At 39.8% G+C, this 17,277-nt stretch overlaps 1 protein-coding gene across 6 annotated transcripts in view; it reads right to left on the bottom strand.

Moving 5' to 3' along the window:
* ZNF536 (zinc finger protein 536) overlaps positions 1-17,277 on the bottom strand; it is a 415,977-nt gene that overhangs the window by 351,652 nt on the left and 47,048 nt on the right. For all 6 annotated transcript variants that reach the window (XM_043494950.1, XM_043494953.1, XM_043494954.1 and 3 more), the window contains one exon: positions 8,299-8,380. The gene's annotated coding sequence lies outside the window, so the exon portion shown is untranslated. The remainder of the gene's footprint in view (positions 1-8,298; positions 8,381-17,277) is intronic.

Raw genomic sequence — 17,277 nt, 5'->3', positions numbered from 1 at the left:
TATTTATACTGATGTGATGAAACATTGTGAAAGCGTATGCATTTAACACCATGTCACAAAGCAGAGCTAAAATGTGGACATACTGTTCCACTGAGATTTAACTGAAATTGGTTAAGTATATGTCACCCTGTCTACAATAATGATATCTCTGGGTGATGAAGATTTAAGATGCTTTGTAAAGATGGCATGTTATCCAAACTCTTAAACCACACTGATTATGAGGGGTTTTAAATAGATGTCCAGAGATTACCATCTCCTATGTGAGAAAGAGCATTATGACTAGGAACCTTGTAGCCAGTGTACAGGGATCACGTGTTCAGAGGAAGTAACACCAGAAAATCATTTTGATTTGACACTCTGCATGGAGAAAATACTTAACTCAAAAACAGTTGGGAGGCAGTCGCAAGCTACCCAGAGTTTAGAGGCAGGTCCCAGTGTAACTTCAAGCCATTCCACCCAGCAACCCAGCAACATTTTTGCCATTTGACTTTGCCCTCTACTTTGACAGTTTCTTGACCTGAGAATGCATAGTCCCCATCAGACAGCTGCAGCGGCACAGGAGCTAGCAAACGGAGCTCTAAACAGGGGAGTTTGAGTGGGAGTTCTGTTGGAGGAGAAGGTAGTTGTACTTGGTTTTGTATTTTTAGTATTTGTATTTGTGTGTGTGTAGGGGTTTTGTGCTGGGAGAGCAGCTGAGCCTGATTAGGGGGTGGGGCTTTGTGCTGAGAGAGCAGCTGAGCCCTGCCTAGGGGGTGGGGCTTCTGACTAGGGGCCCTATAAAGGTAGCCAGCCAGTCAGGCAGCGGCACAGGAGCTAACAAACAGAGCTCTAAACAGGGGAGTTTGAGTGGGAGTTTGGAAGGGGGGTTTGGATTGTGGTGCTTGTTTGGGGTTTGCTTTTGCTGGGGGGTTGTGGTCTTTTTGGTGTGGCTTGTGTTTCCCAGATTAACAGGATTTAGGTGGGAAGGAGATGACAGATACAGAGGCAGCTGTGGGAGTGACTCCTGCAGTGAAAGACACATTGAGGATGACAGGATGTGGAAGCTGTGGTATGTACATGATCCTGGAGGGGGGAACCGGTAAGAGTTTTGTCTGCATGAAATGCCGTCTGATAGAGCTGATGGAGGAAAAGATCTGAGGTTTGGAGATGCAGGTGGAAAGTCTGGTTGAGTTTAGGAAGGGGTTTGAGCAGATGATGGAGCAAAGATATGAGGTATCTGAAGGGAAAAGCTCAGACTCGCAGATGGAAGCAGGGCTGGGGAATTTTGAGGGGAGACTGGATGAGGAAAGTGGTCAGTGGAAACATGTGACTCAAAGAACCAGGCAGAGAAAAAGACAGGCTAATGCAGGAGAAATAGAGCTTAGGAACAGGTTTGCAGAGTTGGAAAATGAAGAAGGGGCTCAGCAGGTAGTCGCTGAAGGTGGAAGGGTAAGGAAGAAGAGAAGAGAGGCTAGCCCTATAGAAAAAGGGGAAGAGTCAAGGGAGACTACACCAAATATGAGCCCCAGGAGGATACAGGATGGGTTGAAGAGAATTGTAAGGGAAAATAGGAATGGAAAGAACTTGCAGCCAGAGGGAATGGGGAGAGACTGGAGAATAGCACTGTCACCAGGAAAAGGCAGGTCTATGTGATCGGGGACTCTTTATTGAGAAGAATAGACAGGCCTGTAACTAGAGCTGATCCTGAGAATAGAAGGGTGTGCTGTCTTCCGGGTGCTAAGATACGGGATGTAGACCTGAGGTTGAAAAGGATCCTCAAGGGAGCGGGAAAGAATCCCCTAATTATCCTTCATGTGGGAACAAATGATACAGCCAGATTCTCGCTGGAAAGTATCAAGGGAGACTATGCTAGGCTGGGGAAGACGCTTAAGGAAATTGAGGCTCAGGTGATCTTTAGCGGGATCCTTCCTGTTCCTAGAGAAGGGCAACAAAGGTGTGACAAGATTATGACTGTCAACAGATGGCTTAGGCAGTGGTGCTATAAGGAGGGCTTTGGGATGTATGGCCACTGGGAGGCATTCACGGACAGAGGTCAGTTCTCTCGGGATGGACTTCATCTGAGTAGGGAAGGAAATAGACTTCTAGGATCGAGGCTGGCACAACTGATAGAGAGCTTTAAACTAGGAACTGGGGGGAGATGGATGGGAGATGTCCAGAAAATCTCCACGCCAGATTTTAGCATTGAGAGGGAAGAAGATGAAGTAAGAAAGGATACAGCCATGGGTAGGAGAATGTATATAAGGAGCGAGGGCAGTGTGGATACTAGTCTAATAAGTTATACTGGCTGTAGAATGACTGTGCCTAATAGGGTACAAAATGTGAGCGAGGCCAAACAGCAAAAATTAAGATGTTTGTACACCAATGCGAGGAGTCTAGGTAACAAAATGGAGGAACTAGAGCTACTGGTACAGGAAGTGAAACCAGATATTATAGGGATAACAGAAACATGGTGTAATAGTAGTCATGACTGGACTACAGGTATTGAAGGGTGTGTGCTGTTTAGGAAAGACAGAAACAAAGGTAAAGGGGGTGGAGTAGCATTGTATATCAACGATGAGTTAGAATGTAAAGAAATAAGAAGCGATGCAATGGATAAGACAGAGTCCGTCTGGGCAAAAATTACATTGGGGAAGAAAACTAGTAAAGCCTCTCCTACGATAGTGCTTGGGGTGTGCTATAGACCTCCGGGATCTAATTTGGATATGGATAGAGCCCTTTTTAATGTCTTTAATAAAGTAAATACTAATGGAAACTGCGTGATCATGGGAGACTTTAACTTCCCAGATATAGACTGGAGGACCAGTGCTAGTAATAATAATAGGGCTCAGATTTTCCTAGATGCGATAGCTGATGGATTCCTTCATCAAGTAGTTGCTGAACCGACTAGAGGGGATGCCATTTTAGATTTAATTTTGGTGAGTAGCGAGGACCTCATAGAAGAAATGGTTGTAGGGGACAATCTTGGCTCAAGTGATCATGAGCTAATTCAGTTCAAACTAAATGGAAGGATTAACAAAAATAAATCTGCAACTAGGGTTTTTGATTTCAAAAGGGCTGACTTTCAAAAATTAAGGCAATTAGTTAGGGAAGTGGATTGGACTGAAGAACTTATGGATCTAAAGGTAGTTGAGGCCTGGGATTACTTTAAATCAAAACTGCAGAAGCTATCGGAAGCCTGTATCCCAAGAAAGGGGAAAAAATTCATAGGAAGGAGTTGTAGACCACGCTGGATGAGCAAGCATCTTAGAGAGATGATTATGAAGAAGCAGAAAGCATACAGGGAGTGGAAGATGGGAGGGATCAGCAAGGAAAGCTACCTAATTGAGGTCAGAAGATGTAGGGATAAAGTCAGAGAGGCTAAAAGTCGAGTAGAGTTGGACCTTGCAAAGGGAATTAAAACCAATAGTAAAAGGTTCTATAGCCATATAAATAAGAAGAAAACTAAGAAGGAAGAAGTGGGGCCGCTTAACACGGAGGATGGAGCGGAGGTTAAAGATAATCTAGGCATGGCCCAATATCTAAACAAATACTTTGCCTCAGTCTTTAATAAGGCTAAAGAGGATCTTGGGGATAATGGTAGCATGACAAATGGGAAGGAGGATATAGAGGTAGATATTACCATATCAGAGGTAGAAGCGAAACTGAAACAGCTTAATGGGACTAAATCGGGGGGCCCAGATAATCTTCATCCAAGAATATTAAAGGAATTGGCACCTGAAATTGCAAGCCCATTAGCAAGAATTTTTAATGAATCTGTAAACTCAGGAATAGTACCGAATGATTGGAGAATTGCTAATATAGTTCCTATTTTTAAGAAAGGAAAAAAAAGTGATCCAGGTAACTACAGGCCAGTTAGTTGGACATCTGTAGTATGCAAGGTCCTGGAAAAAATTTTGAAGGAGAAATTAGTTAAGGACATTGAAGTCAATGGTAAATGGGACAAAATACAACATGGTTTTACAAAAGGTAGATCGTGCCAAACCAACCTAATCTCCTTTTTTGAAAAAGTAACAGATTTTTTAGATAAAGGAAATGCAGTGGATCTAATTTACCTAGATTTCAGTAAGGCATTTGATACCGTGCCACATGGGGAATTATTAGTTAAATTGGAGAAGATGGGGATCAATATGAACATCAGAAGGTGGATAAGGAATTGGTTAAAGGGGAGACTGCAACGGGTCCTACTGAAAGGCGAACTGTCAGGTTGGAGGGAGGTTACCAGTGGAGTTCCTCAGGGATCGGTTTTGGGACCAATCTTATTTAATCTTTTTGTTACTGACCTTGGCACAAAAAGTGGGAGTGTGCTAATAAAGTTTGCAGATGATACAAAGCTGGGAGGTATTGCCAATTCGGAGAAGGATCGGGATATTATACAGGAGGATCTGGATGACCTTGTAAACTGGAGTAATAGTAATAGGATGAAATTTAATAGTGAGAAGTGTAAGGTTATGCATTTAGGGATTAATAACAAGAATTTTATTTATAAGTTGGGGACGCATCAATTAGAAGTAACGGAAGAGGAGAAGGACCTTGGAGTATTGGTTGATCATAGGATGACTATGAGCTGCCAATGTGATATGGCTGTGAAAAAAGCTAATGCGATTTTGGGATGCATCAGGAGAGGCATTTCCAGTAGGGATAAGGAGGTTTTAGTACCGTTATACAAGGCACTGGTGAGACCTCACCTAGAATACTGTGTGCAGTTCTGGTCTCCCATGTTTAAAAAGGATGAATTCAAACTGGAGCAGGTACAGAGAAGGGCTACTAGGATGATCCGAGGAATGGAAAACTTGTCTTATGAAAGGAGACTTAAGGAGCTTGGCTTGTTTAGCCTAACTAAAAGAAGGTTGAGGGGAGATATGATTGCTCTCTATAAATATATCAGAGGGATAAATATAGGAGAGGGAGAGGAATTATTTAAGCTCAGCACCAATGTGGACACAAGAACAAATGGGTATAAACTGGCCACCAGGAAGTTTAGACTTGAAATCAGACGAAGGTTTTTAACCATCAGAGGAGTGAAGTTTTGGAATAACCTTCCTAGGGAAGCAGTGGGGGCAAAAGATCTATCTGGTTTTAAGATTCTACTCGATAAGTTTATGGAGGAGATGGTATGATGGGATAATGGGATTTTGTTAAGTAATTGATCTTTAAATATTCAGGGTAAATAGGCCAAATCCCCTGAGATGGGATATTAGATGGATGGGATCTGATTTACTATAGAAAACTCTTTCCTGGGTATCTGGCTGGTGAATCTTGCCCATGTGCTCAGGGTTTGGCTGATTGCCATGTTTGGGGTCGGGAGGGAGTTTTCCTCCAGGGCAGATTGGAGAGGCCCTGGAGGTTTTTTGCCTTCCTCTGTAGCATGGGGCATGGTTGACTGGAGGGAGGCTTCTCTGCTCCTTGAAGTTTTGAACCATGATTTGAGGACTTCAATAGCTCAGACATGGGTGAGGTTTTTCATAGGAGTGGTGGGTGACATTCTGTGGCCTGCGCTGTGCAGGAGGTCGGACTAGATGATCAGAGTGGTCCCTTCTGACATTAGTATCTATGAATCTGAGAGGTGGAGGCTGGGATCATGCAACAGAACATAAAAATGGCCATACTGCGTCAGACGAAGGCTCCATCTAGCCCAGCATCCCATTTTCCGACAGTGGCCAATGCCAGGTGCCCCAGAGGGAATGAACAGAACAGGTAATCATCAAGTGATCCATCCCCTATTGACCATTCCCAGCTTCTGTTGAACAGAAATACCTGATTTTGGAGTCAAAATGTATAGATGCATAATGACTGAATCCAAAACCAGGTACAGCATTGCATGATTCCAACTGCCAGCTCACAGGGAGTAATCTGCAGAATAACTCTGCTAAGAGGCAAAGAATTTGCCAAAAAAGAAAGTGAAAACAAAGTCATGGTAGCAAAATTGATATTGTTGGGTAGAAAGGCAGGGAGTTACATTGGAACCTGCCTCCCATAGTGTGGGGGGCAGTGCGAGGAGAGCTAGGCTAGTGGTTTGGGGTGAGATTGAGGAGAAAGAAAAATAACATTTCAGACCAAATGCTTATTCTTACGAACTCTGATCTCACCTATTATAAAACCCAGGGAAATATCCAGAAGGTGGTGAATGTTTAAAATGCACCCTTTAACAAAGCAACCCAATGTAACTGGTATCTTTCTTTACATGTCAAACAGTTTGCCTAACAAATCATAATAATGCAGAATGATATAAAATTCACCCATCAAGCCCAAACACATGCACAAAGATTACCATGGCAAAGAATTGTGAATTTCATTAAATATGTTAAAGGGGGGAAAAATCAGCTTTGAAAAATAGTAATCCTGTCTTTCAACAAAAATATTATAGGAAGCTATGAATTTGGTAGATCTGAATAGGATGTTGGTACATGTTTTACTAAGGTAATATAATGGCACACTATTATTAGATCACATTAATCATTACTGTGCCAAAGGCACTGACAGCACCACTGAAAAGGATTGAAAGGGCTGGTAATGGATATAAATTACCCATTGTGTGATAAAAGGATTTTTACTAAGAAGGTAAGAATAAAACAGCAAATTTCTAATATAACTGTTGTGTAAAAACCAAAATAAAAGTAATCCACAGTCAGTAATATCCACAAAATCTGAAAGTAAGCACTTTGAAACAAGATAAAGTCACAATAAAAATTGTATACAATGTAAAATTAATTTCTTGGTGCATAATATTGCTATCAATTTAAATGGTTTATGTGATGACCTCTCAGGAATATGGTGAAGAGAAAGATAGGTTTAGCTAATTAGAACTGAATATGAGTTTATGTAAATATATTTAACTTCCTCAGCAGTATCAGAGGTTACAATGAACCCCAAAAGTACAAGATGTGTAATAGTATTTAATTTTCCCTTCTGTTCTCTGTAAGTTAAAAATTGCAACAAATAACTGAACTCTGAAATGGTTTCATTTAGATTCCAAATGATGAAGCCATTAGAAAACAAGGCAAGCCTTTGCCGAGCTATTTAGTTATTTGACTGGTACCGTTTTTGTTACCAAAGGTCCAATCCTACACCACTCTTTCACTCAGGCAAGAATCTTATGGACATCAATAGAAGTCAGTGAACTCAATAAGCCAAACTGTATCTTTATTTATAACAGGGTAAATCCAAAGTAGCTCCACTGAAGTCAATGGAGTTACTCCAGATTTAAATCAGTGTAATTTTGTCTGAGTTACTCGTGTAGGACAAGGTATAGTATTCTTTATCACATTTAAAAAACTGTGGACCAGATCCTCACATTGGTGTAGTTTTTAGTTTTTTTTTCTTTTATAGATGCAGACACCAATCCTGGAAATACTTAAGTATGTGCTTAACTTTACTCACATAAGTAGTTCCATTAACTTCAATGGGACAATTCATACACCTAACATTACTCATCTGCATGTGAGCGTGCAAGGTCAAAAGCTTAGATGGGCCTGAATCGCCTCTCACCAGTTAAAAATCAGTGTAACTCCACTGAAGTACATAGAGTTAGTGCTGATTTACACATGTGTAAAATTGAGAGGAGATTCAGGCACCATGATTTTAATGTGAAAGTAACACGATAGGAATTGGACCGGAAGCCATGAGAATTTTGGATTTAAGAATCAGTTAATAATTACAGATTTAGTTATAGGATACTTCCTAGAATAAGTTACAGGATACAAAGCCAAGACTTTTCTTCCAAATTTAGGATCCTGGGGCCCGATTCTGATTTCACACTGGTTTTTACCCCATTGTGAACCCAAAGGGTTAATAGCAGTTACTTTTGAACTGCACTGATACAGATGAGAGGAAAATCAGGTCTATAACCTATTATGGAAAAAACACATTGATTTAAGTAGGTGGTGTTCGCATAGTAATACAGAAGAGAAAAGCGCCTTTAATAATATGCATGAGAGATCTTCAATAGAACTTGTTCAAAAAACAAAATAAGTGATAAAATGACAACCACAAACTCTAATCATAAGTTTCATGGATTTTTTTAAATCAACAATCTGCTGATAAAGTATTAAACGATGATTTATTTCTAACACAATTTTACATATCCGCTGTGTAAGATGAGCATTCGTGATTTTACAAGCAGATTTTTACTTGAAAAAATCTATTCATAATCTACTATAGGCAGTTTTTCCCTGAAAGAATAAATGAAAATGTTTTGGTGGAGAGATAAGAAGATGCACAAGTTTGCTACAAAAACCAGACTGTAACCACGTTCATAAACAGAGAAAAAAGTTAGGCAATAATATAATGAATGATCCTTACCAGGTAACTCTTAAACCAACAAATCTTTCTCTTGGCTGAGAGAAATTCCTAGTGATGTGGGATAGGTACTGAAGGTCAGGAACTGTAAAAACAAGAGATGTGAGAAATTTAAAATATCAAAACCCTATGTTTAAACAAGTCTTTTAAACTAAAACTTTACAATGCCACCCTCCAAGTAGTTCTAATGTAACAACATATAGAGAATACTTAGGATGGGAGTATTAACAGGATTAACACTTTTTTTTTAAGGACTCAATAATGCAAGCGTTTGGCAGTCATTTATTTTGGGGAACTGAAAAGTGCTTTCAGCTCTGGATTGTTCTGACAGGGAAAACCTCTCTTCAAGACAGTGCAGAGGAACAGAATGAAATTCTTCTGATCCTATCCCCTAGACAGTGCAGCAAGAGAGGACAAAACAGGATAAAACAAAAGTTGCATAGCAGACATACTAGAGAAACTCAGTTATTCTCTTTGACATTGATACTCTAATCTCTCAAACTGAGTCAGAGAGAACAACTACTAATTGTATTTCTACTTTTTTAATTCCATTTTAAAACAGAAATAAGTCCTTTGTAGATGATCTCATCTAATAAACCCCACTTAAAAGAGATAAGAGCCAGAAGTAAAAGCCAAGATACAATACTTCCAAGGTATTTGTCTGTAGCGAATTTAGGGACATTACATTAGTAACAAAGTAAAAACAAAAACAAAGGGAGCTCTTGTAGCAAAATAAAGTTCACAATATTAAAGCTATGATCTACAGAATTTAAAGCTAAGAATTCTACGTATGTTTATGCCCATGCATGCCTGACAGATGAAATTAAAGGTCATTCTCAAACAATACACTCTTCTATCTATACAAACTTAAGGAGTTTATACATCAGGCTACAGGCTCTCAAAACCCAGTACAGTCATCACAGTGTTAGGGCCCCATCTTGCAAACTCTTGTTGCCAAGCACAGCTCTTACTTCTCTGAGGAGTCCCATTGTCTACACCTGGTATTCACTGTTTGCAGAATCATGTCCTTAAATTCTGAGAGAAAAAATTTATTTCTTGGTCATTTTAGTCAGTTGGACTAAATCTTTCAACAATTAAATGAGAAAAGATTGCAGTACTCTGCCCTTTGATCCCTTGAAGGGTAAATAATAATTGTGCTTATTTATATTGAAAGTCCAGGATATAACAATTTTACACCTCATAAATTCTGATTTTATTTTCTTTAATAAAATAGCCTTGTAACTGCACTCTAAAGATTGGAGATCCAACTTTCTCACTGACTTACACCTTCTGCAGTAATTTAAACCCTGTCTGTGACCTGGACAAATAGCCTCTTGCCCCATTTATATACATTCCAAAATGCTGCTGCAAGGTCATTCCCAGCTCATCAATTTGGCCACATCACCAGCTCCCCTTCTCCACTGCATCAAACACAAACTATTTGTTTTCACTTCTAAGGCCCTTACAGGTCTAACCCTGCCCTACCTATCATCTCTTACAGGGTACTGAGCCATCAACCTGCACCATTGTTCTGTAAATGATGCCAGTCTTGAGCGCCCATTTAAAAAGTTTTCCAGTAAGCACCTTTGTGCTTCTGCCATCCTGCCCCTCTTGAATGGGAGGAACTCCCCATAAAAATCTGCAAAGCCACCTCATTGTTCTCCTTAAATCATGCCTTAAGGCTTTCTTCTGCCATGATGCCCTAAAGAAAATCAAAAGTAGCTAGACAGCTGATTTGAGGTGACCCCTGTTTTTCGTGTTTATTGGTATTATTTCATTGTTTCCTTGTGATATCCGAGCTGTTTGTTTTATTCATCAGTTGTCTATAGTCTTATACTTAGATTGTGAGGTGGCAGGGACAGTCCCCTTATTTATGCTTGTGCAGTGCCAAGCACAATGGGGCCCTGCCCTATAGGTGCTACTGCAATACAAATAAATAATAACGCACGGTGCATGCAAAGAAGGTGCAAACCATTCTCATTCTGATGTCCCATTTTTTGCAAGCATAAATGGCTATACCTGGTGCAAAGCAGTGGAAAACCAGGCCCATAGTCTACAGTACTGGCAGTAGAGTATTTTAACCTTTCATAAATAATTTGGGTTTTCAAATCCTGGTCAGACAGATTTTGTCTTTCCTTAAATCCAAAATCAGGATCAGTTTGGATTCAGGTCACATTTATACATACCCCCACCCCGTTTCAGAATTCATATAAGTGATTCTGGTGTATTGACCCTTCTCTAGTTATCCGAGAACAAACAGAGCATGAGTAAACTCCTGGACAGTTGTACCTATTTAAGCGGTTATCAAAAAATATTTCCAATTGTACAGTGTCTAGAAAGAGGTGACAGCTTATTTGGCATTTATTGATTTATTTATTTTGTTGATGTCTTAAAATTCAGATTACCTTTTTAGTGTTTACTTGTAACTCATTCAAAGTAAGAATGCTGAGAACTAGAAACAATGATAATAAGCTGTTGCTTTAGAAAAGATATTATCTCACTAAACGGGTTCTTCGAGCTCCCATGCCAACATAGTAGACTACATTTTTGCTATGCTATTACAAAGCTATCTGTGTTAAAAAAAATTCAGATTTTACCAACACGCTCATGACTTGCAAAATTCTAAGAATGATTCTCAAGGGGCTTTCACTAAGATGCTTTATAAATTCTGATGACAGACAGAACACAGTAAGGCTTCATCTCTTAAAATCCTATACTGATCTGTTTGGAGTCTTCGTGTCATTGATCAGCATGTCAATGTCTCTTGCAATCTGCTTTCCAGTTCATGACTGTGAGTGAACCCCTCAGGTTAAAAACCTTAAATGATTTAAGATCTGTGATACGTAACCTCATGGACAAATTGGGAAAATCTGTAGCTTTGCACATTTAGCTGTAGTAGAAATAATTTAAAACCTTATAAAAAGACATTTTACTTACCTGTGCTAATATTATTCTAACATATTTGACATTGTGTAAGACAGATATTTTAAAGGGGTAAGCTGCAAGCATGAAAACAAATTAAGATAGTTCCATTTATATCAAATTGGGCCAAAATGTGCATTGTGCACCCCTGCAGACCAATTTATCAAACAATTGATACTCCAGGAGCAAAATACAAGTGCAGTGGCTTTGGCCTCCCCAGTGAAAGAATCAATCCCTCCATGCACATGAGCAGCAATGGAAGTTATTGCACACAGCCCTTCCTGGAAAGAAGAATAAACCTGGGATGCCTTCACAAAAAGCCTGATAAAGAGTACTGTGGAGATATATGAAATGTAATTATTCTTCATCTAAACATGCACATGTAACTCATTACTGTTAAAAGAAATCTCTCTCTCTCTCTCTCTCTCTCACACACACACACACACACACACACACACACACACACACACACACACACACACACACACACTAAACAGAGAAAGGGATGTCTCTTCCCACTGATGAAACACAGGGAGGGATTTATTCAGGTGATAAGGGTTATGTACAAAAAACTACCACACAAAAATGGGAGAATAGACTCAAAGTATAGACTCACTCAGAACCCCTGGGAGCTTTTCCTGAGAGAAGAGAGAGAGCGGTTTTCAATCATCAGGGCCTCAGCACCACATCTCAGTCCCATTGAAGTGAATGGAAAACTTCCATTGATTTCAGTGGGACAAGGACTGACCCCTCTGTAAACAGACCTTTTGAGGAGATGACATGTCATATTTAACTAATTATTCTCACTATCAGTTGTTTCCTGGTGGCCTCACAAAAGCTGCTACAGATGCTACGGCTGTTAGAAATGCATGGCCAGAAAGACAGACATGTAGGCAGGCAAACAGACTGAACTACACTAGGAGTCCAGCAGCCCTTTAATGGGAAAACTTTCAATTGAGTTCAGTGTGAATTTTGTGTACACTGTAATTGCAGGTTAGGAAACACTGAGCCTTAAAGGCCCATTTTAATGTCACTGGGAGTTACATGCACAAATGGAGAAGGAGAACAGGCCCCTAAAGCAGGATGTTGGAATTCATCTCTCTGTTTTTTTTATTGTTCTCTAAGAACCAAGATTTTACCCTGAGAACTGGAACCACAGTTCTTGGGCCAGGGAATGATTTCAACTCTTGACACAGCAGGTTACACTATGAACTTCTGACTTGACCTGCAATGGGGCAGGCCTTCCATTCCATATGCTCTCTTCACTTGTACTTGTAGATTCCCAAAAGCGAATACTGATTTGGGGGTGGGGGGAAGAGGCAGAGAGTTTGTGGTAGAAATAAGTAAACTTCCCATCACTGAAACAAATGCCCTTTCTTCCAGGTGAACCTGAATCTTTATTGTGGTGTAAGAAAGTACCCTCATTTCACTGAGATATATGCAGCATGCTACAAATTGCCCCTCCCTTATCTCTTCTTGGTGACAGCTAGCATGACATGGCAGAGGGCCCAGCACAGGAATTACACCGTATTTGGCCTGCTTGTGATCTGTGCAAGTTTACAAAACCTTTGCGTAGAATAGTCCACTGTGGCACATTTTTGTCCTGTTTCCTTGTTCTGACCCTGATTTTCCTACACAAACATATGAACTGAGGACATTGCTAATCCTGGTTAACATTATATTTTGTGCAGCTTCAGGCTACAGAGCTCATTCTGTGCTTAAATGTGAAAACACCATTAATTAACAAAAAAATTCACAACTAGTCCCATATCTGGGGCTACTCTTGGTCATACAAGTAAACACATATTTCAGCATTGTGCATTTGGTAAGCTTTCCCATAGCTAGCTTTGTTAGAGCCTGATTAAAGCCAATTGAAGTCAATGAAAAAACTCCCATTGACTTAAGTAGGCTGTGGATCAGGCCCTTACTACAGCTCCGTGGTTCAGCATGGCTGCTAATAACATCTGTACCGCTTGTGGCAAGCATGGTTTAACTGTGATTTGGCATTTACAGCTGTGGATTTGGAAGAGGGTAGTATTTAACCCCAGGGACCATATACTGCCCTCAATACATACACATAATTCCATTGATGTCAGTCAGATCCAGATGCAGCTGGAGGGCAGTGGGTTTATATCATCAGTTAATTACATATTGTGGGGGAAATCCTACCCTAAAATCCAGCACGGATGTGCTGTGAGGTACAGGGGGAGTAGAGGGCACAAGGAGCTTCTTCCTCGGTTCACATATCCATGTAGCAGCAGGGCAGAATGTACTTCTAGGGCAAAATCCGACCCTACTTAAGTCAATGGGACCTTTGCCATGAACTTCAACGAGGCCAGGATTTCACCCCCTGGAACTCCAGTGTTGGGAAGAAAGGGCCAGGCCAATGTGCCTGCTAGCCCTCCCCAACCCCAAGGGGAAATAATCTGCCAGATCAGTGGCATGAGGAGGCCCTGGGCCCTGATGCATATACAAGAGCTATGGGAGGCTGACACCTGTTGTTTCCTTTCAGAGCCACGGGAATATGTGCTGCCGAGAACATCGCCCATGCTGTCACTCTGCACACTGATAAATGGTTTGTATTTATCCATTTCTTTTCACTTAAAACAGATTTCCTAAAAAAAATTAGAAAGCGTAAAGGCAACGGATTCAGCAGCCACTCCCTTGTATATTGTGCACACCATGTATGTGTTAAAAGAGAAACCCTTAATTCCTGTATATCAGATAATAATCACTGATCAAGGAGACATTTGAAACCTGTTCTTTCTAAACGCTTTCAGGATGCACAAGGAACAGACATTCATGGCAATCGGATAGAATTAGTAGAAATAGGGCAGAAAAGGTTTCCATCACCTGCACAACTATATAACATGTATATCTTCATATAGTACATAACAAAAAAGCTATGATGCTCACAGCCAATCAAATTACATTACTGTCTCTTTAATAATCAAATCCATGTGCACATTAACAGTGTTGAAAATTCAATTTAAACTCTTTGTCTGTTGCTGCTTACTCTAAAGATGGTCTTTCTTAAACAACAGAGCACCAAGGAGTCGTTAGGGCTCTCTCTTCATTACTTCAAAAAACCAATCATTAGACACCAGAGTATATACGTAATTAGAAAATCACTTCCTTTGCAATCCAAGCTAAGTAGTTTACATACTGTAATTACAGGGACAAAATCAATTTTTAATCATTTCACTGATTGGGCTCATCAGCTCTGTGGGAACATTGTAACCTGCTTGTTGTGCAAAAGCAACATCTGGGCTAAAACAATTACCCTTTGTTTGCTACAATATTCCTTAAATCTTTTTGCTTGCATAAAAAAATAAAAACATGAAGACAAGATATTTCGATGTCTTTTTGTCCTTGATCAACGTATATCATAAAGTACTACTCGCAATGAGAGTTTAATGTTCCTCAGAATTTACAGTTTAACCATACACTTCCAAGGAATGTATTTTTTCAGTGAGATAAAAGTATCTGATTGTTTTAAAGAACCATTCAGCTGGCTAATTGTTCCATAGCTAACACATGGTATTCAAACAACCCACACATTACAAAAGCTCATCTGGATAATAATGAGCAACTATTATTGCAGTGGTTTACACTTTTCTAATACAAATGAATGGATTTTATCAAAATTAAAAAAAAAAATCTAAGAAGCTGGGTATGTGTGAAAAATAGATGGTATGAATTGGCAAGGCAAGGCTAAGCATTTTGTTCTCTTAATAGGAAATGACCTCATTTACATGGGAGTAATAATTAGTACTGCTTCACTGACAGTTAAGAAAAAAAGTTTCACAGTACAATACGGCCGCATCTCCTTTGTTAAGAGATCTACATTGATTATTAACCCTTGCCAAGAAAACCCAAATGTAATTCTCCACGACGTGGGCTAATGTTTCATGGCAAAGGTAAGAAGAGCTGATTAAAACTAAATACAGCCCCCAAACCTATTCCACTGAAGTAGATGGGAATATTGTCATTGAAATTGAAGGGAGCGTGACTGGATCTCAAGTTATTGCTTTTTATATATATACACACACACACTGGTTTCTAAAATATTGTTTCCTGGCTGCTGATACCAATCGCTTGTACGTGCCATTTTCACTTTTACCTGGGCTGTGAAGCAAAAGTGAGTCAGCATTTTGGTCACACTTGGATAGGTGTTCTAAGTACATTCATTCTTTGTGCCAGATCCAGGCAACTGCTATGGGCCTATTGTGCTGCTCTGATTGTACAAAGGGGTTAAAAAGCGGAGTTAAATAGCCAGCTGGAACTTCTCCAGGTAATGTAAATTTAGCTAGGCCATCTCTATACCATCTCCACATAGTCCCAGGCATAGGAGGCATGCGGAGGGCGAGAGGGGAAATGGCCAGTGTAGCTTGCACTTTGGCTGTGTACCAGTCTCTTACAATCCAAAGGCTTCTCTAACTTGCACTTGTACCAGAGGTCAAAACAGCCCCCAAATGACTGGAGAATGAGGCCTACTATTTGATTATTACTATTTATAAGGTATCTCACATAATTTACTGTAAAGTGGCTATGGCAAGGCCTGCTAAGCCAGCTAAAAACACAGCTTCCTTTTCTGTAGTGAAATTTAGACAGCTATAATGTACTGGATTGACAAAGCCTGGAGACAGGAGTCCTGTATCCATACTGAGATCAGCCACAGTACAGACTGGCAGACTGAGCTCCCCCACACATCCCTGTCAAAGGGACCTTCTTTTTGAATAATTTACACAACATTTAGGTGAAAATATTTTGTATTTTATTCAACAGATGCATTTTTTCCTTATAATGAGGCCCTCATTAAACCAAATGTATGTGTCATATTGTCAGACAAATATATGTTAAAATGTCACTTTGAATATGAAATAAACCATTATTTAGGGTCCTGACTCATTAAAGAAAAAAATATAAGCAAAAGGAAAAAAAGTGTGTGTGTGTGCGCGCACGCTCGTGTGTTAGAAACTATGGTCCAAATTTACTACCGGTGTAGGCTGAGGCAATTTCAGTGAATTAAAGGGGTTGTGCCCATTTGCATCAGAGGCAAATGAGACCAACTAATAAAAATATATGTAATAAACAAATACTAAAAGCAAAATGATGACTGCTACTTAGGGTATAGTATATTGGCACATGAAAAAGGTTTATTTGTAGCTGCCTTTCTGAAAGAATAAGAGTGAAGACACCATGCCTGTTTCCCCCACTGATCAAATGTTATATGAAGTAGTATTAGCCATCATCTTTGGCTACAATCCCATCGCAACAACAAAATGGTAGCACATGAAGCACATTGCATCTCTCTCTTACATCTCATTTACTTTTGCTCCAATCTGGAGGACCAACCCCTCAGGTGACGTCTGAGATCATCCCTAGCTATACTGTAGAGAACTTTTAAAATATTTCTTAAAGTTGTATAAAAAACAAAAAGCAGCAAAATAATGTTAAGTATTTACTGATAAGAGCATTATTATAATACCTACTATATGACACAGAGACACCGTACAGTACTGATGTGCTGTGGTTTGAATGCTATATTTATTGATCCACACAGTTAAAATTTAGGTATCCCACACAAGAATGATGAAATAGGCCCCAGGCCTTGTTATCCCATTCATGCTTTTTTCATCCAAGGAAACAAAATAATTCGCATGTGAGAGCCCAACATATTTTCGTCCGATGGTGACAATATTTTTAAAGTGCATGTATTTTGGGCACAAAATGGAGTAGTGGCCGTTTGCACTTATGGAGAAGATAAGCTTAGTGAATCACTGAAGTATACACTTGACTTGGAAAAAGTGGAGTGTATCCACATATACACAGAATATGAGGAAAAGAAAACCGGGGCTGTGATCTTCTGTTCAACTCTGGATCAGCATAACGACTGTAATAGTTGAGATGTACCATCCTTACGCTGCACCTATGGAAAGCTTTAGGGAGCGGGGATATGGGGTAGCGGAGCAAGCTCACAAATAAGAGCTTTGCACATTAACTAGCAACACCACTTGCAACATCTGCTGAGTCAATTTCTCAGTCACACTGTGAAAA

The sequence above is a fragment of the Dermochelys coriacea genome, chromosome 12 (assembly GCF_009764565.3).
Source record: "Dermochelys coriacea isolate rDerCor1 chromosome 12, rDerCor1.pri.v4, whole genome shotgun sequence".
Classification (NCBI taxonomy): Eukaryota; Metazoa; Chordata; order Testudines; family Dermochelyidae; genus Dermochelys; species Dermochelys coriacea.
The sequence above is the reverse complement of the archived record's forward strand: the minus strand, read 5'-3'. Positions and strand labels throughout refer to the sequence as shown.